General features: G+C 36.6%; 1 protein-coding gene and 1 non-coding gene across 4 annotated transcripts in view; both read left to right on the top strand.

Moving 5' to 3' along the window:
* GSK3B (glycogen synthase kinase 3 beta) overlaps nt 1–25342 on the top strand; it is a 196413-nt gene that overhangs the window by 32057 nt on the left and 139014 nt on the right. The window lies entirely within an intron of this gene.
* Nucleotides 12535–12641, top strand: LOC122492434. Its single transcript, XR_006299621.1, has one exon. It is a non-coding gene; the product is annotated as a U6 spliceosomal RNA (small nuclear RNA).

The raw sequence follows: 25342 nt of genomic DNA, 5'->3' as shown, positions 1-25342 counted from the left end.
GCTCTGCGCTGACAGCTCAGAACCTGGAGTCTGCTTCAGATTCTGTGTCTCTCTCTCTCTCTCTCTCTCTGCCCCTCCCCCACTTGTGCTCTGTCTTCTCTTTCAAAAAGAATAAATAAATAAACATTAAAATAAAATAAAAGTTGCTCTTCTGGGACATCTGTGTGGCTCAGTCGGTTAAGCCTCTGACTCAATGTCTTGTGATTGTGGGATGGAGCCCTGTTTCAGGCTCAGTGCAGAGCATGGAGCCTGCTTGGAATTCTCTCTCTCACTGTTTCTCTGCCCTTCTTCTGCTTGTGCTCTTTCTCTCTTTCTCTCAAAATAAGTAAATAAACTTAAAAAAAAGTTGCTCTTAAGGTATAGTGCTTCTGAAAATTAAAAGTCAACCAAAGTAGCACTTGAAAAATTTAGAAACTCTTATTAGAGAATTCCCTCACTTAACAACAAAACCCTCTAAAAACTCCAATTTTAATTAGCTGTAAAAGTACCTCCCCTCAGTTGCTATCATGTAATTATTTTCCAAAGACACATCATGTTATCAGAAATTGCATTTATGTTTTTAATGGCTTTAAGCTGCTGTAGTTTTAGGGGAAAAGGTGGTGGTAGCTTAGATCAGTTTTCAGATTCCCAATCACAAGTAATTGTAAGAATTTAATAGTTAGGTTTTCCTTTTCTCTTTAAGTTATAGGAGTATATCTGTAAAACCCAAACCACACTGAAGAAATTAGTATTAGATGACATAAATCTAGCTTTTATGCCAAATTAACGGTCTTTTCCTGTCATCACTACTATCATTAGTGTATGTTAGCTATTGATGAATAACAAACCATTCCAAAACTTGGTTTAAAATAACCACCCATTTTTTATTGCTCATGAATCTTTGGATCAACTGGGTAGTTCTGCAGATTTGGGCTAGGCTTAAGTGATTTTACATGGGTTTGCTTGTATTTCTTGTGGCTTAGCTGGTAGATTGGGTAACACTAGCTTGGCTAGGGTCGTGGTTGGTAGCTGAGGTAACAGGGTGACTGAGCAATGCATCTCTAGGTATTCAGCACACTGGCTTGGGCTTGTTTCATGGTAGCAGAACATACTTCCAAGAGAGAGGTTATGGAAGCATGCAGGAGTTCCTGAGGGCCATGCTCAAAACTGGCAAACTATCATTTTCACGGTTTTCTATTGGCCAAAGCATGTCATGAGTCCAGTTCAGATTCAAGAGGTGGGAGAAGACTACAAAGTTATGCAAAGGGTGTAAATATAGGGAGGCCTGCAGAATTGGCAGAACTTTTGCAATCAGTCTCCCACAAAATTTCTGTAGTGCTTTTTTCGATTACCCAATCATATGCTTTTAAAAAAACTTTTATTAGTGATAAAGCACCTATCCACTCCACTGTGTAGCTGTGCTGTATCTACAACAGTTTTTATCTTATTTCTTTTATAGTTACAGCTTCCCCACATAATGCATATGGGTTCCCTAATTAAACAGTTGAGCTGTGTCCCCTTCTAGTTAAGAAAACTGGAAGAGATGCCTAAAATGGTCTTCTGTTTTAATCTGATTAAGTCTTCCTCTTTCCTTGAAGCCTTTTAATCTTGTTTTCTTCTCAGTCTGTTAATTTTTATTTCCCAGTATTCTGTTCTTTGCTTGCTTACTGGTTTTCTCCCTGTCATTTTTTTTCTTAGTAGAGATGAAATTGTTGTAACAACAACAACAAAAAACCAGAACCACTTCAAAGTCTACAATTCAGTGGCATTTTTTTTTTTTTTTAAAGTATATTCTTTTTTTTTTTTCAACGTTTATTTATTTTTGGGACAGAGAGAGACAGAGCATGAACGGGGGAGGGGCAGAGAGAGAGGGAGACACAGAATCGGAAACAGGCTCCAGGCTCCGAGCCATCAACCCAGAGCCCGACGCGGGGCTCGAACTCACGGACCGCGAGATCGTGACCTGGCTGAAGTCGGACGCTTAACCGACTGCGCCACCCAGGCGCCCCTCAGTGGCATTTAACATTTGCAGTGTGCAAAGCAACACCTTTATCAAGTTCCAAAACATTTTCATTACCTCAAAAGAAAAATCTGTATTCATTAGCAGCCATTTCCCTATTCCCTCCTCCCACAAGCCCTTGGCAACCACCAAGCTGCTTTCTGTCACTGTGGATTTACCTATTCTGGGCAATCGTTTGTTTTTTACCTTGTGTATCTGTTTATGTTCTTTCTACCTAGAGTATCCTAAATCCTATTAGACTTCTTCAGCGTTAGGTCCACTAATTTCTTCCCCCTCACAAAGATTGTATTCTAGAGTTAAATTAGGCTACAGTGACCCTTAGCATTCTGACTTCACTGAAACTGCTATTGTGTCTCTCAGGTTGTTTCTTCTCATTCTTTCCTGCAGGGTGTGGGGATGGGGAGGACCCTCCCCCAGTGTTAATATTTGGTCTTCATCCCTTTGTTCTTAGTCTTCCCACCTTTTTTCCTCCTGATCTTAACTACTTCTGTAATGAACCTAGACCTTTAGACCAGTTCTCTTCAGAATTCCAGACCTGCTGGAATTTCTACCCAGATGTTTCCTATCTACTTTAAACTGAACATGTTAAAATTGAAATAATTTTCTCTCCTCATCCTGTCTTCTTCCTTAAACAAAATGAAATCTCAGTATTGCTCTTCTTCCCATTTTCTTTCGTGGTAAATGGGACCATGATCGTCCATAGAGATCCCTGGGTTTGTTCCTAGGAGTCAGAGTTTGTTCCTCCTTATACCTAATTCTCTACCCCTAGTCATTCTTCAGGTCTACCCCACTCTTAAATATCTCAGGAATATCTATTCCTTTCCATTTCTGTAGCCCTCGCTTTAATTTTTTTAATGTTTATTTTTGAAGGGGAAAGAGACAGAGTGTGAGTGGGGGGGTGGGATGGGGGGTGGGTCAGAGAGAGAGGGAGACACAGAATCCGAAGCAGGCTCCAGGCTCTGAGCCGTCAGCACAGAGCCTGACGTGGAACTCGAACTCACTACCGGGAGATCATGACCTGAGCCAAAGTCGGACGCTTAACCGCCTAAGCCACCCAGGCGCCCACCCTGTCTGTAGCCCTCACTTTAGTTTAGGATCTTATCACTCTTCTTAGACAAGGGTTCACAAACTATAGCCCACAGGCTAAATATAGCCAGCTGCCAGTTTTTGTAGATCAAGTTTTATTCGGAATACAGCCATGCTCATTAGTTTAGGTGTTCTTTGTTTATGGCTGCTTTTATGCTATAAAGACAGAGTTGTGTACTTGCAGCAGAGCCCACATGGCCTGCAAAGCCTAAAATATTTACTGTCTATGGGCACCTGGGTGGCTCAGTCAGTTAAACATCCAACTCTTGATCTCAGCTCAGATCTTGATCTCAGTGTTGTGAGTTCAAGCCCCACACTGGGCTTTGCACTAGGCATGAAGTCTACTTAAAAATTACTGTTTGGCCCTTTATGGAAAAGCTTTGCCTACCCTTGGGCTATACCTGATTTTCTGTCTCTAATAGTGTCTACCCTTCTCTCCCACCCCAGTTGAATATCAGAAGTTTGACATACATCCTCTTGCACAAATCTTTTGCTACTCATTCCTCACAGAATAAAATTTAAGACCCTTTCTTATCATAGCATAAAGCCCCTCCCTATTTGAAGTCTTTGACATTTCTGATTATTCTCTTCTTTGCTTCCTTCATACCTTCTACAACTTTTGCTGTACTTAACATAACTGTTGGGCTGTTGTATCCATTTAAGAGTATTCCCTAGTAGACTTTAAAACCAGCCTTGGAACAGGCCTGGAACCAGGCACTTAATACTCTTCAAGAAGTGTTTGTTGGCTGAATGGATTGATTGCTTTTGTGTTTGTTAGACTCTTCCTAACTAGTCTGTCAAGGTAGGAATTAGGTCTCACTCTACTTTTACATCCTTTGATTATATCTGAGGAAATGTTCGGCCCATAGTAGGTATCTATAGTTGTTAAAATTGATTTTGAATTATTACTTAGAGTGAAGAGGTACAAAGATTCCTTTTGGGGAGAGTGGGCATTCATCAAAGTGAAACTATCTAGCTAACCCTGTTGAAAAGAACTTGATTGACTTAATTACCAACTTTCCCCCTTGTCACATATAGGCATTTTTTCCCTCTGTACTTGGGAATTTGATTTTAATTGAATACTTTGTGCCATCCATTAGGCATCATCTGATCTTTTCTATATAATACATCTATAAGGAATGATTTAGGTAGAATGTGCTAAGAAGTTGAGAGGACAGAGTTATTCTAAAAGTACTGATTTAGTCTGGGTGTAAATGGGAACAGGAATAGATTGTTACTCTTGCCATTAGCTGTTAGTTAGCTGTATTTTTTCTTTACTGGATTAGTTTGCCTATTTGGTGTGCATAGGTGCCAGTCCTGGTAGGATTCCTAGCCGCAGCAGCAGAAGTAGAAGTAGTAGAAGTAGAAGTAGTAGTAGTAGTAATCACTTGTCTAGTGTTTTTCTGTGTGACAGCTGCTGTTTTAACCACAATATATAAATTAACTCGTTTATAATCTATGAGATAGATATTATCCCTATTTTTAAAATATATTTTTAAATGTTTATTTTTAAGAGAGAGAGAGACAGAGAGCAAGTTGGGGAGGGGCAGAGAGAGGGAGACACAGAATCTGAAGCAGGCTCCAGGCTCTGAGCTGTCAGCACAGATGCCAACTTGGGGCTCGAACTCATGAACCGCTAGATTATGACCTGCGCCAAAGTCAGATACTGAACTGACTGAGCCACCCAGGGGCTCCATTATCCTTATTTTATGGATGAGCAGCCTGAGGCATAGGGAAGTGAAATAAATAAACTTGGCTAAGATAATATAGGTAATAAGTGGTGGAACCAGGATTTAATCCAAGCTGTCTGGCTCCACACTACACGTTCTTGGTCACTGTGCTGGATTTTCTCTTTATGGATCATGGAATGATTTAAGTGCTCGGTTCTTGCATTCATTGCATTTCTCTCTAAAACAGAAACTCTGACTAGGATTTTGGGTCAGTGGGGAAAGGAGGAAGTACCAAATGGTTAAAGATCGATTTTTTTTTTTTAAGACACATAAACACCACTTTATATTTATCATTAGTTGTGGACTTCTTTTTAGCTCTATTCCATTTTTATCTTTTAAAGGCAAGAGTGTGGTTTTCTTTTGCCTTAACTTATATGAATACAGTATATACGTACTAAATGATCTTCCTAAATGATCTGGCTTATGCAAAGAACTAAGCAGTAGAAGCAGCACATTATAATTGGAAAGTTAAATACATATAGTGAAACATAAAATCATGTATGTGGTTCTAGAAGATATAATTTTGTTTAGCTGTGAGGATATATAGTCCCTTGGCTTGGAATTATATTGTGGTAATCAAGGAAATCATCACTGGAGCTGGGTGGGGTTGGTCTTTTAGATGTTTCTTTTAGCAAACTTAAAAGAACACTTGGAGGTATAACTTACATACAGCAGATGGCATAAAGCCTAAGTGTGCAGCTCAATGAATACAGTACCCCTCGTATCAAATGAAGTATAAAACAGTTTCATCATTGTTCAGAAGGCTGTCTTATGGCCCCTCTCAGTCAATAAATACCCCACCCCTTACTTACCTTGTTTTATTTTATTTTATTTTTAATTTTTTAATGTTTATTTTTGAGAGAGAGAGAGAGAGAGTGAGAGAGCGAGGGAGCACAAACAGGGGAGGGGCAGAGAGAGAGGGAGACACAGAATCTGAAGCAGGCTCCAGACTCTGAGCTGTCAGCACAGAGCCTGACACGGGGCTCGAACTCAACACACTGTGAGATCATGACCTGAGCCGAAGTCGGACGCTCAACCAACTGAACCACCCAGGCCCCCCTGTTTCATTTTTTTAAATTGCATTTATTGCCACTTGGCATGTATTAGTTTGTCTTTCCTACTAGAGCATAAAGTTTATGAAGACAGGGACTTGGTTTTGTTCACTCTTTGCCCAGCATAGTACCTGACATACAGTAAGTGTTCGACTACTATTAGATTGCTACAAATTGATGAAAAATACAGAATTGCCCACTATATACCATGTTATATGGTATACAGGTGCTGGTTCATGCTGAGGATAGATAATAAATTTTAGTTTTCTAGGAAGAGACTTTTGACATTCAGTATGATACTCAGACCAATTTTAAGAGGGAAATTGAGCCATGCTGACATTAGGTGTGCTACTAGTCTTTGCTCATATACATATAGTGAAATATGGAAATATGGAAATTTGCTACCAGTGAGATCGATTGGATTGCCCTCTTGAGAGTATCTAGTTTCTTACAGTTATCTGAGATTCTTAACTCACACTCTTGATAATCTTTTTGAATACCTCAAAGAGCTGCAAAGGACTAAATGCTGTTCTTCTGAGGAGAGAATTGTGATGGAAAAAGCATTGGTTTATTTGATCAGGTAAGACAGTTTAATTGTAGTTTAAAGGTCTTTTGTAGCACCTTAGTTAAAACAATGAAAATTCTGTGTTTTGATTAGATTTAAGATAATTAAAGGAGTATGTAGTTTAGAAATCATTTCTAGTTACACTTATGTAGAGCAGAAAGTAATTTTGAGCTGAAAGTGACCTTAATATTCTGGTTCATGCTCTTGTCTGTCAAGTTACCCTCTTGTTTTACATTTGAGGAAACTGGGGTACAAAGAAGTTACGTTGTGGTCAAGCTTAGTACAAAGCAGCAGTCAAACCAGTCTGTTTAACTCAGAAGTTAAAAGACTCTTTTGCATCTTGTTGACAGTAGAATCATTTGGGAATTTTTGGAATCCTACATGAGTAGGGTCCTACTCCCAAAGGTTTTTGTTTTTATTAGATTTGGGATGTGGGCCAGACATGTGTAATGAGATAATAAAAACAGAGTAAAATTAAAACTCGAACCATGCTATCCCCTTAGGTTTTTAATAATGAATTATTTTTCCAAGTGATACATAGTGTAGTGGTTTAGGACCATTGTGCTGTAATGCCTCCTTTCCTCTTCTCCCCTCTCTGTCTCTCCTTCCCCTCTCCCCTTTCCCTTCTTTGTAACTACTAGATTTTATTTCTTAGAGCAATTTCAGGTTTACAGAAAAAACTGAACAGAAACTACAGAGAATTCTCCTATACTCTCTCCCCCTACCCAGTTTTCCTTAGTATTAACATCGTGTATTGTGTGGTAGTATTTGTTAAAATTGATGAACCAGTATTGATAGATTGTTATTAACTAAAGTCCATAGTTTATTATTCGTAACTGCCATTAGGCCCACTCTTTTTGTTGGATAGTTCTGTGGCTTTTGACAAACGCATAATGTTATGTATCCACTATTGCAATAGCATACAGAATAGTTTCACTGCCCAAAAAATCCTCTGTGCTTCCCCTATTATTTGTATTCCCCCATCCCTGGCAACCACTAGTCTTTTAAATATCTCTATAGTTTTATCTTTTCTAAAATGTCATGTAGTTACATCATACAGTATGCAGCTTCTTTGACTTAGCAATAGGCATTTAAGGTTCCTCCATGTGTTTTTGTGCCTTGATAGCTCATTTCTTTTTACTGCTGAATAATATTCCACTGTATAACTATACCAAGATTTGTTTTTCTTACACTTATTGAAGGATATCTTGAGTCCTTCCATGTTTTGGCAAATCTGAATAAAGCTACTATAAACATTTTTGTGCAGGTTTTTGAGTGGACAGGTTTTCAATTCACATGCATAAATATCCATGAGTGCAATTGTTGGATTGTATGGTTAAGAGTATGTTTGGTTTTGTAGGAAACTGCCAAACTGTCTTTCAAAGTGGCTGTACAATTTTGCATTCCTATCAGCAGTTTGTGAGCGCTCCTCTTGTTCTGCATCCTTTGGTGGTGCCAATGTTTTGGATTTTAGTTGTCCTAATAGGTTTGCAGTAATATTTCATTGTTTTAATTTGCAATTCCCTAGTGAGATGTTGAATATCTTTTCATATGCTTATTTACCATCTGTATATCTTCTTTGGTGTCAAGTGTCTGTTCATGACTTTTGCCTATTTTTAATCATGTTATTGTTGAATTTTAAGAGTTCTTTGTGTATTTGGGACACAAGTCCTTTATTAGTTATGTGTTTGACAAATATCTTTCCCCAGTTTGTGGCTTGTCTTTCCATTCTTAATAGTATCTTTTGCAAAGCATAAGTTTTTATTTTTGATGAAGTTCAGCTTATCAGTTTTTCTTTCGTGAGTCGTGATTTTGGTGTTGTACCTAAACAGTCATCACCAAACCCAAGGTCACCTAGATTTTCTCCTGTTATCTTTTAGAAGCTCTATAGTTTTGCATTTTACTTTATGTCTATGATCCATTTTGAGTTAATTTTTGTGGAAGGTATAAGCTCAGTTTCTATTCTCTCTCCCTCCCTCTCTCTCTCTCTGTTTTTTTTTTTGCATGTAGATGTCCAGTTGATGTAACACAATTTTTAGAGAAGATTGCCATGCTGTTTGATGTCCTTTTTCAATGGAGTATGCTCAAATGTGCATACACAAAATTGAGTTCTTATTATTAAAATAAGAAACCTGAGATTATCATCATTATTTTGACTTACAAAGCTTAAAAATACTGAGAAGTTAGTAGCTAGCATATTAAGTAAGAGCTTGGGCTCTGGAACAAGTCATTTCTTTTATTCAGATTCTGAATATGCCATTTACTAGTTGTGACCTTGGACAAATTATTTAACTGCCCCAACCTCCTCATCTATAAAAAGTGTTTTTATACTAAATAAATTCTGTGTACTATAAAGCATAAAGCATTTAGTATAGTGCTTTGCCTATATTATAGTTATGGAAAATTAATAATAATAACAAAGAGCCTCAAATATTTTGGATACTTTTAATTCACTAATCTCTGTTGTTCCTTGTGGTGTGTTGTAAGGGAATAATAATATAAACAGGAATAAACAATATACTTGGACCTTTTCTATCATTATTGATGACTTTCTGGCAGAAGCAGATTTACATAAGGGAGCTTAATGAATGACCTTGAATAACCATCATTTAAAGAGTATAAAATGTATGGGGCACCTGAGTGGCTCAGTCGGGTTAAGCATCCGACTTCCGCTCAGGTCATGATCTCACAGTTCGTGAGTTCGAGCCCCGTGTCGGGCTCTGTGCTGACAGCTCAGAGCCTGGAGCCATCTTCAGATTCTGTGTCTCCTTCTATCTCTCTGCCCCTCCCCTGCTCATGCTCTGTCTCTCTCTGTCTCAAAAATAAATAAAAACATTAAAAAAATTTTTTTTTAAGTATAAACTGTAAAAACAAAAACGGTGCTTCATTCTTATATGCTCTGTTTTTTCTAAAAATCAATAAATACCATCAAATCGCTTAAGACTAAAGGTTATAGGTATAAGAAGATGGTGAAAGAAGAGTTGTAGCACTTTATAAAATGTATTTAATTGCTTTGCATATGATGTATTATACACTATCTGCTTCGTTATATATTTAGAATCATTTCTTACTTTAGATTGTGTTTTAGTTCTTTAAGGTAATGTGTCTTCAGTTCTTCAGAATCTGTCACAGAATTTCTGGGCAGAGAAGCATGTGTTTCTTAATTGCTGTGGATAAGCTATTTCTTTAAGTGTTCTTTTTTAGTATCTTACTACTTGATTTTTTTTTCCCCCTTAAGAGTAGATGAGGAACCGTTAGCAGTATAATTAAAAAATGCCTGTCTGTTTTTAAAGTTCAGGCTGGGTAAGACAAAGGGATAAACAAGGGTCCTTTAGGGCAACACCTTGAATAAAAGCTAAGCAGTTCCTTATTTGCTTCAAGTAATTGCTTATGAATTGAATTATGGGTATTTCCACACTTATATATTCAGCATTTCTGTGTATTTAGTATATAAGGTATTGGGGTGATAATTGTTTAATGCACTGATAAGAATTGCTGTCCTGCTGAGTTATCATAAAGTTTGAGTTTTTCAAAGCAAATTTGAGTTTTAGGTTAAATTTATTTCTGTGGTACAGAATTTGTAAATGTGTCTTAACAATGATTCTAAAATGCTTATTGATGCATGCTATTATTTTGATCTCTGTGTAAACAGTTCTTTTTTTTTAAAACTGCTATGTGGCATAGATTTGTTTTTTATTTTATTTTATTTTATTTTTAAATATTTTTTTTCAACATTTATTTATTTTTGGGACAGAGAGAGACAGAGCATGAACGGCGGAGGGGCAGAGAGAGAGGGAGACACAGAATCGGAAACAGGCTCCAGGCTCTGAGCCATCAGCCCAGAGCCCGACGCGGGGCTCGAACTCACGGACTGTGAGATCGTGACCTGGCTGAAGTCGGACGCTTAACCGACTGCGCCACCCAGGCGCCCCTAGATTTGTTTTTTAAATTAACTCTTTATTCTCAGTCATTTGGCACCTATATGAGTCATGGTAGCCCTTCTCTTTGATATTTAAATTGGTGATATCCTGAGGATGTTCAAAACAAAACAAAATAAAACAACAGAAGCTAGTGACCAGAATTAATTTGACAACATATTCTTAATGAGGATATCTTCTGAATTGCCAGAATAAACTAATAATTTATATTTTCCTGCTATATATAAAAAAAAAAAAAACAACCAAGACTTTTTTTTGGGGGGGGGGGGCGGCAAATTGTACCTGATACTGGTTTTAGTCATTGAATCCACCACAGAGCACCAGCAGGCTACATACTATATAAAGTACAGAGACTTTTTAAAGTACATTCCATTTAAGGGGCACCTCGGTGGCTCAGTCAGTTGAGCATCTGAATTCGGCTTGGGTCATGATCTCGTGATTTGTGGGTTTGAGCCCCGCATTGGGTTCTGTGCTGACAGCTCAGAGCCTGGAGCCTGCTTTGGGTTCTGTGTCTCCCTCTCTCTGCCCCTCCCCCGCCTGCACTCTGTCTCTCTCTCAAAAATAAATAAGTATTTTTTAAAAGTACATTCCATTTATGATAAAGATATTCAACAAATGAGGAATAGGAGGGAACTTTCTCTACCTGATAAAGAGCATCTATGAAAAAACCATGAGTGTACATCACACTTAATGATGAAAGACTGACTACTTTCCCTTAAGATCAGAAGCAAGATAAACAACCTTCAACATTGAGGTTTTTGACAGGGCCTTTGGCAAGAAAAAGAAAAGGCATCCAGATGGGTAAGAAAGAAGTTAAAAGTATCTCTGTTGCAGACGTGTATAGAAAGTTCAAGAAATCCACTATTTAAAAAAAACTTTTTTAATGTTTATGTTTGGGAGGGAGGGAGGGACACAGAGAGAGGGAGACACAGAATCTGAAACAGGCTCCAGGCTCTGAACTGTCAGCACACAGCCTGATGCGGGGCTTGAACTCGGAAACGGGAATGGCGAGATCATGACGTAGGCCAAAGTCAGATGCTTAACCCGCTGAGCCACCCAGGTATTCCCAAGAAACCCACTATTAATTCACTGTTATAGCTGATAAACGAGCTCAGCAAGATAGAGAATCAATGTAAAAAATCAGTTGTATTTTTATACAGTAGAAATGAGCAAATTATTGGAAAACCATTCCATTTATGGTAGCATCAAACGAAATAAAATACTTAACAAAATTAACAATAAATTATTTAATAAATTTAATGAAAGAACGACAAAACTTGTACTATGGAAATTGTAAAACATTGTTGAAAGAAATTAAGAAGACCAAAATAAATGGGAAGACATCCCATGTTTATGGACTGGAAGACTTAATATTGTTAAGGTGGCAATATGCCTCTAATTCCCAGATTCAGTACGATCCCTATCACAATTTCAACTGCCTTTTTGCAGAAATTGATAAGCTGATCCTAAAATTCATATGGAAATATAAGGGATCCTGTATTAGTTTTCTAGGGCTGACATAAAGTACCCAAAAGTAGGTGGCTGAAAACAAAAGAGGTTTATTGTTTCATAGTTCCAGAAGCTAGAAGTCCAAAATCAAGGTGTTGAACAGGTGATGCACTCTCTGACAGCTGTAGGGAAGAATCCTCCCTTGCCTCTTCTAGTTTCTGGTGTTTGCCAATAGTCCTTGGCATTCCTTTGCTTGTGTATGCATGACTCCATTTACCTGGATATCTTCTCCCTGTGTGTGTCTTCACATTGTCTTCCCTTTGTGTGTTGTGTGTTTGTGTCCCAAAGCCCCCTTTTTATAATGAAAGGACACCAGTAATATTGGATTAGAGACACTTGAATAATCTCATTTTAACTTGATTATTTCTATGAAGCCTTTCTTTCCAAAATCACATTCTGAGGTACTCAGGTTTAGAACTTCTATGTAACTGTTTCTGGGGGTTGGTGGTGGGCGGGGGGGGTGAGGGGGACCCAATTCAACCCATAACAGAACCTGAATAGCTCAAAAAATCTTGACAAAAAAAAAGTTGGAAGACTTTTATTTCCCAATTTCAAGACTTATTACAAAGCTACAATAATCAAGACTGTGTGCAGCTGGCATAAGGATAGACAGATCAATGAAATAGATCTGAGTGTTTAAAAATAAACCCTTACAGTGCTTGTTTCGGCAGCACATATACTAAAATTGGAATGATACAGAGAAGATTAGCATGGCCCCTGTGCAAGGATGACACGCAAATTCGTGAAGCTTCCGTATTTTTTTTGTATCGAAACCAATTTGACAACAATTTCATATAAAAAAAAATAAACCCTTACATTTATGGTCAGTGGTTTTGAAAAGGATACCAAGACAAGTTGGAAAAGAATAGTCTTTTCCACAAACAGTCTGGGACAACTGGATATCCACATGCAAAAGCAGTGAAGTTGAGGGTGTCTGGGTGGCTCAGTCAGTTAAGTGTCTGACTTGATTTCTGCCCAGGTCACAATGTCATGGTTGATGGGGTTGGGCTCTGCATTGTCATTCTCCCAAGAGAATACCACTTGGGATTCTCTCTCCCTTTCTGCCCCTCCCCTGCTCCTGTTCTATCTCTCTTAAAATAAACAAACAAACTTAAAAAAAAAAAAAAGCGGTGAGGTTGAATTCCTACTTTATACTGCATACAAAAATTATCTCCAAACAAATACCTGTGTGCAAGAGCTAAAACTAAAACTCTTAGAAAACAGGAGTAAATCTTTGTGACCTTGGGTTAGACAATGGCTTCTTAGCTATGATATCAAGAACACAAGCAACAAAAGAACAGATAAATTGAACATTATTAAAAAGAAAAACATTTATGCTTCAAAACACCACTAGGAAAGAGAAAAGACAATCTACAGAAAGGGAAAAAATATTTGCAGATCATTTATCTGATAAAGGACTTGTAGCCAGAAAATATAAGTAAATCTTACAACTCAATGAGAAAGACAAGTAACCCAATTAAAAATTGGCACAGGCATTTCTACAAAGAAAATATACGAATGGTCCATAAATACGTGAAAAGACATTTAACACCATTAGCCATCAGGAAAATTTAAATCAATACTACAGTTAAATACAACTTCACATCTGCTAGAATGGCTAGAATCAGAAAGTCAATATCAAATGTTTGTGAGGATATGGATAAATTGGAACCCTCATAAACTGGGAATCCCACCTGGGAATGTAAAGTGGTGCAGCTGCTTTGGAGAGCAACCTGTCAGCACCTCACAGTTACAGATAGAGGTATCATATCAGGATTCCACTCCTAGATATATACCTGTATGTCCATGTACATGAATGTTCATAGCTTTATTATTTATAATAGCCAGAGAGTAGAAACACCCCGGTGTTCATCAGCTGATGAATGGAGAGACAAATGTGGTATATCCATACAATGGAATATTACTGAGTAATCAAAAGAAATCATTTTAAAAAAATCAAGACATACTACAACATGGATGAAACTAGAAAACGTTATTCTAAGTGAAAGAAGCCAGTCACTAAAGATGTATGATTCCATTTATATGTTGTGTCCACAATAAGCAAAACTATAGAGCTAGAAAGTAGATTAATGTTTCCCTGGGGCTAGTAGAATGGAAGGGTTGGGGAATGATGGCTAAGGGGTGCAGATTCTTTTTTTGAGTAAGGAAAATGTTCTGAAATTGATTGTGATGATAGATGCACAATCCTGTGAATATGATAAAAGTCATTGAATTATACACTTTAAGTGGGTAAATTATATGTTATGTGAATTATAACAATACAGCTGTTTTAAAACATATTCCAGTTTATATGGTAATTTTATAAGGCTAGGGACACTTCATTTTAGGGAAACATGAATATTTAAATAACATAAGAGATGCTATAAAATGGTAATACATAAGCTGATATATATGGATTGATGGTTTAGATCAGTGCTGTTGAGTAAAAATATATTGCAAGGTACATATATAATTAAAATTTTCTAATAGCCACATTAAAAATTAAGTAGAATTAATTTGGGTAATATATTTGATTTAACCTAGTATGTAAAAAATTAACATTTCAACGTGTAATGCATATAAAAGTTATTGAAGTATTTTACATTCTATTTTTTATTAACTCACCATCTCTTATGTATTATAGCACATGTCAATTCAGACTAACCACTTTCAAGTGCTTAATAGCTCAATTTAGTTTAGTGACTGTTGTGTTGAAAAGCACAAGTAGAAGTGAGTCAGTGTGACTCCACAGGAAGTATAATCATGGTAGTTTAGAATGATTAGGAAAACATAGAGAAGATGATACTTGAATTTATTTTGGTCATTCATTCATTTACTGATTCAGTCATCCATTAACCCAAGAGATTTTGAGCTCTTTCTATGAAAACTGGTGGAAAAATGCAGACATGTCTTATCTCCTAGTGGAAAGTACATTGAACAGTTAATTATACAATTATTTAATTAGAGGAGGTTGCTTAAGAAATCTTTAGTGGAAAGAGTATAGGCTTAGAGTTAAATATTCCCTGGGAAACAAAAGATGATGATAACTGTGTTGTGGGATTGGTGGGAGTAAGTGAAATACAATATGCCCAACACTGTACTTGTTGCAAAGTGTTCAATAAATACTACTTTTTTCCTTCTCTCCTCCCACTTCATACTGTGCTCCTTGTTGACTGCATAAGTCTGGGCATGGGACAAAGAGGCTTAGAACGTGGCAGAGTCCAAAAACAAGCTGGTTATCCAGGGACTCAAATGAGTTCCTTTTTTTTTTTTTTTTTTAAATTCCTCCACTCTGTTTCACCACAGAGTCCTGCTCCTTGAACTCAGAGCTCAGGTTTGTGCTGTTAGTACTAAGGCCTACTTAACCATTGTTAAATAGGTTTTTGTGGGCTGCTTTAAGAATATAAATTACTGCTGGGGCACCTGGGTGGCTCAGTTGGTTGAGCATCTGACTTCTGCTCAGGTCACGATCTCACAGTTGTAAGTTCGAGCCCCACTTTGGGCTCTAGCTGACAGCTCAGAGCCTGGAGCCTGCTTCGGATTCTGTGTCTCCATCTCTCTCTGCCCCTCCCTTGCTCGTGCTTTCTCTCTCTCTCTCTCAAAAGCAAATAAACATTAAAAAATTTAAAAAAATACAAATTACTGCCTTTTCTGGAAATTTTTTATCTGTGTATTTCATTCCAAAAAATTGTATTAGTTAAAATGTGGAACTCTGCTAAATTAGTTAATTGTCTGTCTCTTGTTTATTCACATATGTAAGCGTTTTAGAAATATTTTGAGAAGTGTTGAAATGATAACTTTTTGAAAATCCAGACCCTCCTGTTACATTTTTTAGCATTCTGGTCCTTAAATTTTTACATTTTAAGATCTCTTAAAACTTTACCATATCCTTTTATAGTAAGGATAATTAAATATAAATATTCAATGTAGTTACTTTATGCTTGAGATGAGGAATTGTAGGGACATTATTATTGTGTATTAAGAATTTAGATTGGGCAGCTTTTAGTTTTTTGTGTGTTAGCTGTATGGTTGTGAGTAAGCCCATTCATTTACTGATTGGGCTAATGATGTAGTTAGTAGTATGCTTAATATGGTCAGGATATTGTTTGTGTATTTACTTATTTACAGACTATGATAAGTGTTTTTTAAAGGAAAATAACTAGTTACTGTGAGAGGATAATAACAGAGGAAAATTACCTTAGATTTGGATAGTTCTAGACAATGTATCTGAAGAAGTGACATGTAAGCTGAAGCCTAAAGGATAAAAAAGGAATGGGCTAGTTGGCTAGAGAAAGAACATTCTGGACAAAGTGAAACATCATATAAAAAAAGCCCTGAAGAGGCAAAGAGCTTTGTGTATTCATCAAATCAAAAGAAGCCTTGTATAACTGATGAATGATAGTGAACAAGGGGAAGAATGGCATGAGATAAGAATCAAACCAAATCTTGCAGAGTCTTGTAGAACATTTTGAAGCTTTTAAGTGTTTAAATCAGTGAAACAAGATAGACAAGTGTAATTCTGAAGAAGTGGGAAGTGGAATATAGAGGTCTCTAAAGGTTGAAAGAGTAGTCTGGGCTACAGAAATAAATTGGAGGGGTGCCTTGGTGACTTAGTCTGTTAAGCATCCAACTTTGGCTCAGATCATGATCTCGCAATTCGTAAGTTTGAGTCCCGCATCAGGTTCGTGCTGACAGCTCAGATCCTGGAACCTGCTTCGGATTCTGTGTCTAACCTTTCTCTCTCTGCCCCTCCCCTGCTCGTGTTCTGTTTCTCTGTCTCTCAAAAATAAATAAACGTTAAAAGGCAAAGTAAATTGGAGAACCAACAGTTCTCAAATGATAGTATTTTAAATACCATGTATTTAAAGTTCTGGAAATGCCTAAGATAATTTGGGGAGAGTATAGAGACAGAAGAGAAAGGGGATCTAGGACCAAAGGGGATCTAGGAGTTCTAGAACTCCAACATTTAGAAGTTGGTAGAAGAGGAACCAACATAGGAGGGCCTTAAGTAATCAGGAATGTTTGTTGTTGTGGATGACCAAAGGTCCTGAAATGGCAATAGGGAGCAAGGAGGACATTATTTTGAGATGTGTGAAGGAAATGAATAACCTCAGCCTTTGTGAGATTTATGAGGTAGTTACATTTTCCTTAAGGCAAGAAGGTGGTGTTTGGTAGGCACAGAATGTAATTCAGAGAACATTCTAGAAGGGGTAGGGTTGAGGAGTCAACTCAGAAAAAGATATATAGAGTAGATGGAGGAATATATAATTACAAATGGGAAAGGCTTGCATTTCTGGTGAAGATTTAGGTAAACTAGGGTATGACGTGATAGATTTAGTCCTTGAAGTCTTTGGTCAGCTGAAGGGATCTATGGCATTAGTGGTGGGGTCTGGACAGTTTTAAATAGTTTGTGGGAGGAGGAACCACTTTTTGGTGAGTTAAGCTGGTGTTAGCAGGTTCCATTTGTGATATGGTGAGGCTCTGGGCTGGCCTCTTTAGTACTTTGATTTGTTAAATAGTAATATCTCATTGATTGTTGTAGGATTTAAATGAATAGTCACAAAATGGTTCATAGAAGTTGAGTCTGAGTACAGATATAGCCCTTCAGGAAATCTTTTAAACATACATCATTAAATGATGCATGATTTCCAAGCTTATTTTCTTGTATTCTTTTCTGTATTGAGTACAAGAATTAGTGCTTACTTGAAGAATAAACGTTGACTATGAATGAGGCACTCAATCCATTTCTTCATAATGTTTTTATAGTCAAGGATAAATCATTCAAGTAGTAGACATTTGCTCATTTTTACTTTAAACAGTTCCTTAAGCATGCTTGGACTTTTTAGAACCAGTGAAGAAATGTTAGATTATAACAATAATACTTTTATGAAAAGAGTTATCTTTTTAGAACTTGAAGCAGATTCATCTTAAAAAAATTTACATGCTTAAATTGTAGAGAATTTGAAAATTATAAAGAGGTAGAAAAAAAATAAAAATTTACCTGTATTCTTACTATGCAGAGCAAACTGTTTACTTTTTGGTCTTCTTGTCTGTCTAACATTTGTGTTCCAAATTGGGATCACATAGTACATAGCAGTTTTGTAACCTGCTCTTTTGTATAATCTTACATCATGAATATTTTTTTATAGCTTCCTTCAGTATTCTTTGAAAATGTAATTGTAATGGGTGTTAAATATTCTGTTCAGTGTGAACATACATTTATCTAATGATTTACTATTGGGCGTCTAGATTGGTTCCAATTCAGTGATATTATATACAGTGCTTCAGTGAATATCTATATATAAGTCAATCATTTTTTTCTCAGTTTTTTATTACTTCTTTTCCTCCACCATATTCCTAGAAAGGGAAATACTGGATGAAAGGCTTTGTTGTTGGTGCTGCTGCATTTAAAGAAAATTACACTTAATCAAAACAGGATCTCATATAAAATAAGACCTCATATTTAACAATATATATGTATATATTTAGGTATGACATTATTGCTCTATTCCAACAGTGGTTGATTTTTTAAAATGTTTTTATTTATTATTGAGAGAGAGAGAGAGACAGAGCAAGTGGGGGAAAGGCAGAGAGGGAGAGGGAGATACAGAATCCGAAGCAGGCTCCAGGCTCTGAACCGGCAGCACAGAACCTGATGCGGGGCTTGAACTCACAAGCTGTGAATCATGACCTAGTGAAGTTGGACACTTGACTGAGTCACCCAGGTGCTTCTACATACCATAAAGTTTAAAATTTTGATTTAAAGTGTACAATTCAGTTACTTCTAGTATGTATACAGGGTTGTGCAACTGTCGCCATAATCTAATTTGATAACATTTTCATCATCCCCACAAGAAATCTCTTAACCCATTTGCAGTCACTCCCCTTTTCCTCCCCACCTCCCTCCCCAGCCCTAGGCAACCACTATTACCTTTTGTCTCTGTAGATTTGCTTATTCTGGACCTCATACAAACAGGATCATGTAATTAATATATGGTCTTTTGTGCTTGACTACCCTTCCTTTATTACCATATTTTGCTAAACTCCATCAGTGTCTTTCTTTTGCTGTGCCTTTATTTTCCCACCTCATTGTTCCCAACCCCCTTCACACCTTTGAAATTTCAACTGAAATACCACTTGCTCAAGGCAACCCAACCATGATTAGATGCTAGATCCTTCATTATAGGCTCCATTGCATTCTGTAATTCTCTTTTATATAGTCGTACCTCCACTAATATATAACTGGGCAGGTATTTGTATGAATAATATTTGCTATTCTTACTAGGTGGTAGGTCCATGGGAGAAGGGAGTTTGTAATTTATTGTTGCGTTTTCACAGTCTAGGGAGAAATATATACTTCAGTGAATATATTCAGGTGCTCAACCCACTAGAAGGGGAAAAAAGTTTTCAGAGGAGAGGGAGGGGGTGTATGTGTATTATTAACTATTAATGTAGCAACACTACTCATAGTTGAAAATGGAAGCTGAAAAGTTAGAAAATTAGTGGTTAATTTGGCTTTGTGTATGTGTATCAGATACTATAAGAATTGTCTGTTTACACTCTCCCAGAAATATGAATCTGGGAAATTTCTTGTAGGAAAATTTAAGACTCTCAGTGCCTAGTTAATTTTTGGAGTCCATTTATGTTGTTGGCTAGGTTATCTGGAATTTTTACTCCACCCAAGAAGTCAAATAACACAACTAAAATATTCTCTTTTTTATTTGGAATCCATTTCTTCTCTGTCATGGTGCGTTGATTGTTAGGTACATTTGTTCTCTTGCTTAATGTTTACTTTGCCCCCTTTTGAGTAATGTAGGTACTTGGACAGAGGAATGAACTATGCGGGTTGTGTGTGTGAGGTCTCAGTATAGGGTAAATAGTCTTTTTCTTCTCGATGAAATTTAAAGTAAGACTTTAAGGGTAATGGGTTAGATGGCTTTCTGTTGACCTTTTTGATCTGTGGGACTATTAAATCTCTGAAGCCTTAAACTCTACCTACTGTGGAACTCTTCTATGAGTATGTAGTTTCAGTTTTTATAATGGAAATGGGTGAGAAAATAGGATGGCTCTACAGATACTTATTTTATAGCTAACTTTTATTAACAATACATTTCATCTATGAAGCTCAAATGTTCTACAGAATGGAAGGCTGTATTGGATGGAATCTCAGAGAAGCTCAACTTGAAAAAATTTTCGGTGGAATCTTGGTCCTGTTATTTGCATATGTTCATACCAGAATGTTTTTGTGGTTTTTTTTTGGTGTTTGTTTTGTTTGTTTTTTTGAGAGAGGGAGAGAGAATCTCAAGCAGGCTCCACGCTCATAGTGTGGAGCCTGATGTATCAGCGTGGAGCCTGCTGCAGAGCTCAAACCCACAAACCATGAGATCATGACCTGAGCCAAAACCAGGAGTCGGATGCTTAACCGACTGAGCCACCCAGGCACTCCCACACCAGAATGTTTTTAAATATTTTTATAATTTTACATGAGTAAAAAGTTAATTTAGTAATCTGCGCATTCAATAGTATCTTTTCCCCTTTGGCCTTTTCTTTAGAAGCAGGTTGATACATTAGTAATAGAGTCAACACTTAGAATTAAAACAGCTGTTTTAATGTGGCCTTTCTTTATTTAGTTTGTGATCTCTAATAAGTCTCTTAACTTCTTAGAGCTTCAATTTCCTCATCTGAGATGGAGGTAATTTCATGCACCTCACGGGATTAAGATGAGGTGCATTAAAGAGAGGTTTTTAGAAAAAGAAAAGATTAAGAAAGGTTTTAGTGAAAATAATTGGTAAGGCATCTGGCTCTTTTGTGTAGTAAGAAATACTGAATCCAAATTTTGAATAAATACTGAATCTGGTGTTCTCAATAAATAAATTTTCTTTGAACAGAAAGCTTCATAAAGGAAGGGGCTTTGTTTGTCTTTATTTATTTTTTTGTCTTACTCATTTTTGTGACCCTAGTTCCTAGCACATTCTGGTACACAGAATAGTGCTTATTAAGCATGTGATGGATTAATCAATAATGACAATGTATTTGAACCAAAAATTCTATCATATCATCATTACTTTTCTGTTCTCAAGATTTTTGAAACTTTTTGTCAGCCTAATCACCATTAATATGAGAGAATACTTACAAAATAGAAAGGATATGCATGCCATGAGCATATATGTGAGAATTAATAATATACAGAGCCACCTAAGGAGTGATTTATTGAAGTACAAGTATTGGAATTATAGGCTTGCATCCCTTTCTCTTGCTTTCATTTTAAATAGTACTCACTTTTCCACTGATTTTCTTTTAAAAATGAGGTTATGTTCCAGTGCTTCTGCAGAAGCATTGTGGAGGTATGAATAAAAAAAGAAATTTAGCCAGTGGTGTTAGCAAACTGGTGCGGGTCCTGCCCTGGTTTATTATTAGGTCAAATAAGTAACAGTAGGAGATGATAAAGACCATCTGAAAAGGGCAAGGTTAGGAATGTAGTTGTTTCCCAAGGACAAAAGTTCTTTTTCAAGAGAAAGTGTTTCCTATCTTTAAGTCCTCTTGACTTCTGTCACTTTAAGTAATGAGTCAGCAGTGTGAGAAGTACTCTGCCCTGGCATGGGGAGTATCCAGCATATGCTTCTCTGATCCCCTGGCAAAAGGATTAGCCATACATCTTAGGCAGTGACAGAACCAAAACTTACTATAGTCCCACTGTGAGTGTAGGACTGTGTCATTCCAATGGTACAGTTAGCATCTCTTCTAGCAGAGCCTTGTAGTGAGAAATGCTAAATGGACTCTGCTTTGTGAATTTACCCGGTGGATCTGTCAATACTCTTCTGTGGAGACATGGGCCTAGGATTTGTCCTTTGTCCTACTTGAATGGTATTGCTAGGTTCTCTAAAGTCCATTTTTTTATGGGGAGAGTATTAGGGGATGTTAAACTAGTTTTAGAAAGAGGAAGAGTGGCACATATAAAAACCCAATATGGATTTGATTCCAACTAATTAGAATCAGGTGGGACAATGTTACTTAATTTATTTTTCTTTTAAGCATATTCCTTATTAACTATAAATGTAGCATCATTACTCATATAGTTGTAAATGTAAACTAAAATTAATTTGAAAATGTGTGGTGCCTCTTGTAGAAATGGAATTAATATAGGATTTATACCTGGTTATTTTATTTTTCATATTAGTGAGATTCTTGTAAAACTCTTAAGGGGGTACCCTACCTTATTTCTACTTTAACAGTTTATTAAGTTAAAATGTAATATCTTAGGTGTATTTTCCACCAAGATTATACAGAAAAGTCTTAACCTGTAAATAAATTGTATTTTAAAAGTTCATCACTTGTTTTGGGGGGAATTAGAACATATTTTTCCTTTGAAAGTTTTGTTAAGTATGTAAAATAAAAATGCCTAGGTGCTAGGCAGGCTATTCTACAAAAGCCTAAGCCATAATTAGCTCAGAGAGCTACATATTTATAGTGAAAAATAATAGTAAACAATAATATTGCAGGGGTATTAATTTAACAAAACTATTAAAAAACCCTAAAACTAGTTTTGAAAAATTCTCTTGAATGCTAGTAGTTGATTGATAAAAAGATTTAATTTGAGGGGGATAAGGAATAGATAGAGACTTGTGTGATGCTGACAGATCTTTCTGGTTACTTTCAGGAGCTTTATAGGTTGATGGCATTGGCTTTTCAACTCATGGCTTTTAACTTTCTCTTGACTGGTATAGAGCAGAAGTGCTATCCTTTTGCTTACCAGCTGTGGTTAAGGGGTCCTGTCCTCCCCCCCCCCCCCACTGCACCCCAGCTCTTGAGTGGAATGAAGAGAGTAGGGAAGAGAGAAAAATTTTCCTCTAAGATTTGAGAGGGAAAAAAAAAAAAAAAGACGATGGAAAACCCTAGGATGTTGCCTGAGGTGGATTTAATTGACAGAAGAATAATGCAGGCTTAAGGGGAGGGGACAGTGTTAACAATATGAGGATTCCTGAGGGGGGAGAGAGAAGATGGTAAGTGTGCTGGGTTAGACATCCTTGTATTGGTCAGTAGGTGCTCCTGAGTATCTTTGGAAGCTGTTTAGAACTAGGTATGAGAAATAGTGAGCTATTTTGGTGTTTATATATGCATATATTTCAGAGTTTTTCATGATGTGGAACAGCAACCACCACCCAAATAATTGTATACATTGGAGTATTTTTTAAAAAATTTTAAATATTTATTTTTGAAAGAGAGCACAAGCCGGGAAGGGGCAGAGAGAGAGAGAAGACAGAATTCAAAGCGGGCTGCAGGCTCGGAGCTGTCAGCACAGAGCCGGACCCAGGGCTCAGACCCACAAACCATGAGATCATGACTTGAGCTGAATCAGATGCTTAACCGACTGAGCCACTCAGGCGCCCCAGTGGGGTATTTTTAAAATAATAAATTGAATTCTTCTTTTTCTTCTTGTTCTTCATCTTCTATTATCTTTAAACTTCTGAAAAGTAGAATAATGTAGGCGGGAGATTGTGATGTAGAGAGATTTAGTCTTCACATTCCTTTTTCTGTTTATTGATTAGAAAAATCATGCTTTCCTGCTTTTTCAGATCCCAGTATTTCTTATTTAGAATAAACCAGTCTAAAAAAAAAGCAGGAAATGCTCTTTGTATCCCAGCAAAAGTAGCAGCTGTTAACCAGTGGATTATTACTTTGTATTCTGATACATCTGCTCAGGTGCTTAAATGTTTGTTGTCAGTTCATTGATTTGATTTTCCTCAGAATTCCAACTCTTCTTGTACTCAGTTTAGATGATTTGTCTCAGGTAACCTTATATCTCAGACAAAATGAAGCAGTTTTATAGTAAAAGATATTTTTGCAGTACATATTAAAAAATGTGAGGACATTTACTTAAAATGTATGGTTATACTGGACAGTTATTTTTGTGACTATTTTGGAATAGAAGTAGATGGCTTGATTTGTTTCCTTCTATTTTTGGTATTGGAAAGTGTACTTAACTTGGGAGTTGGAGGAACTGGGTTGTAATTTTCAATATTACTGTATAAGCTAGAGCAGTTTTATTTATCTTTTGAACTTCAGTTCTCTTTTCTCCATTTAGTATTGGTTCTACCTCCCTCATAGCACTATTGCCTGGCTAAAGTGAGGTAATGGGTGTAAACATGCTTATAAACTATAAAGTGATTCATAATTTGTTACTATGTAATGATGATGAGTGATGGTCATGTGTGGTGATTGTCAAATCTCTGAATTTTGTGTTTGCATTTTCTTCTCTATTGAATGACCCAACCGTTTTGAGAGGTGTTGGTAAGAGTCCTGTGTCATCTTAGAAGAGTAGTTAGAGGTTCTTTCTTTAGTGACTTTTAGACATTTAGTGGTTTCCAAAGTAGAGTGGAATCTTGGATGAATTCATTCACCTATAAATAAATTAATATTTTACAGCCTATGTGCATAAATCATAACATGGGGCTACAGCAATAAACGTGTGATAAACATGATTGTTGCCCTCATAGATTGGATAATATCCAAAGCATATTGGACCAGTTGAGAATAAGCAAGTCTTCTGGGGGAAAAGAAATCCCATCCTGCCTTCTTTCCTGCACCAGTGTTTGAAATTTAACAGAAAATGTGTGTAAAAATGTGTGTAAATTTGTATACTGTGCTGTAGGAAAAGCAATTTGAATTTACAGGTGGGGATAACTTCGGTGCATAGTTCAGGGGAAAGCAAGGCAGTGCACTGTTACATTGCAGGGATCTGAGTTGTCAGAAGGCAGTATTGAGGATAATGGGGGTATCTGGCAGGCTGAGAAAAGACCTAGTTCATTAAAAAAAATGTAGAGTGTTGATATGAATTTTACACTCACTTAAAGACTAAAATAAAATATATCAGCTTTGTTAGGGCTTGTTTTCTGGCTTTCTTCTGGACTTGTTGCTGCTCAAGACTCAAGTTGTCAGAAGTGTGACCACTGGATCAGTGAGTGTGTTTTGTAAAGTAATTATTTATTTCTTTTGTCTAAGTGTTTTCCATTTACTCTTTCTACTCATGTACCATATACATATTCATTTTTGTCATATGATAAACTTCCTCATTAAGAAAAATTTAAATATACCCCTTATTCCAATCTTCCTCCCCCAAATTTGGGCAGTTTGTAAATCAAACAGACAAATATATTTAAAACTTAAATATTCTAATGTAAATTCCTAAAAGTTGAAGTTCTTATACACATCCTGCAAGCCTTTTAGACTTTCATGGAAAATAAACCTGTCTCTAAAATGCATCTTGATATTGTTTCAAGTGAGGGTTTAAGACCAAGTGAAATATTTATTCATTTGGGGTTTGGTTTAATTTTACTCCAATTCACTGGAGTCAGAGGAAAAATATGCTTGATTCCAGGTCATGGTTCAAAAGTAAAATAATATTTAAGTTCAGGCTGTTGAAAATTGGCAGGATTCATTCTGGTTTTTGGTTTGTTTGGTTTAAA

This window comes from Prionailurus bengalensis, chromosome C2, assembly GCF_016509475.1.
Source record: "Prionailurus bengalensis isolate Pbe53 chromosome C2, Fcat_Pben_1.1_paternal_pri, whole genome shotgun sequence".
Classification (NCBI taxonomy): domain Eukaryota; kingdom Metazoa; phylum Chordata; class Mammalia; order Carnivora; family Felidae; genus Prionailurus; species Prionailurus bengalensis.
This window is presented reverse-complemented; position numbering and strand designations above follow the sequence as displayed.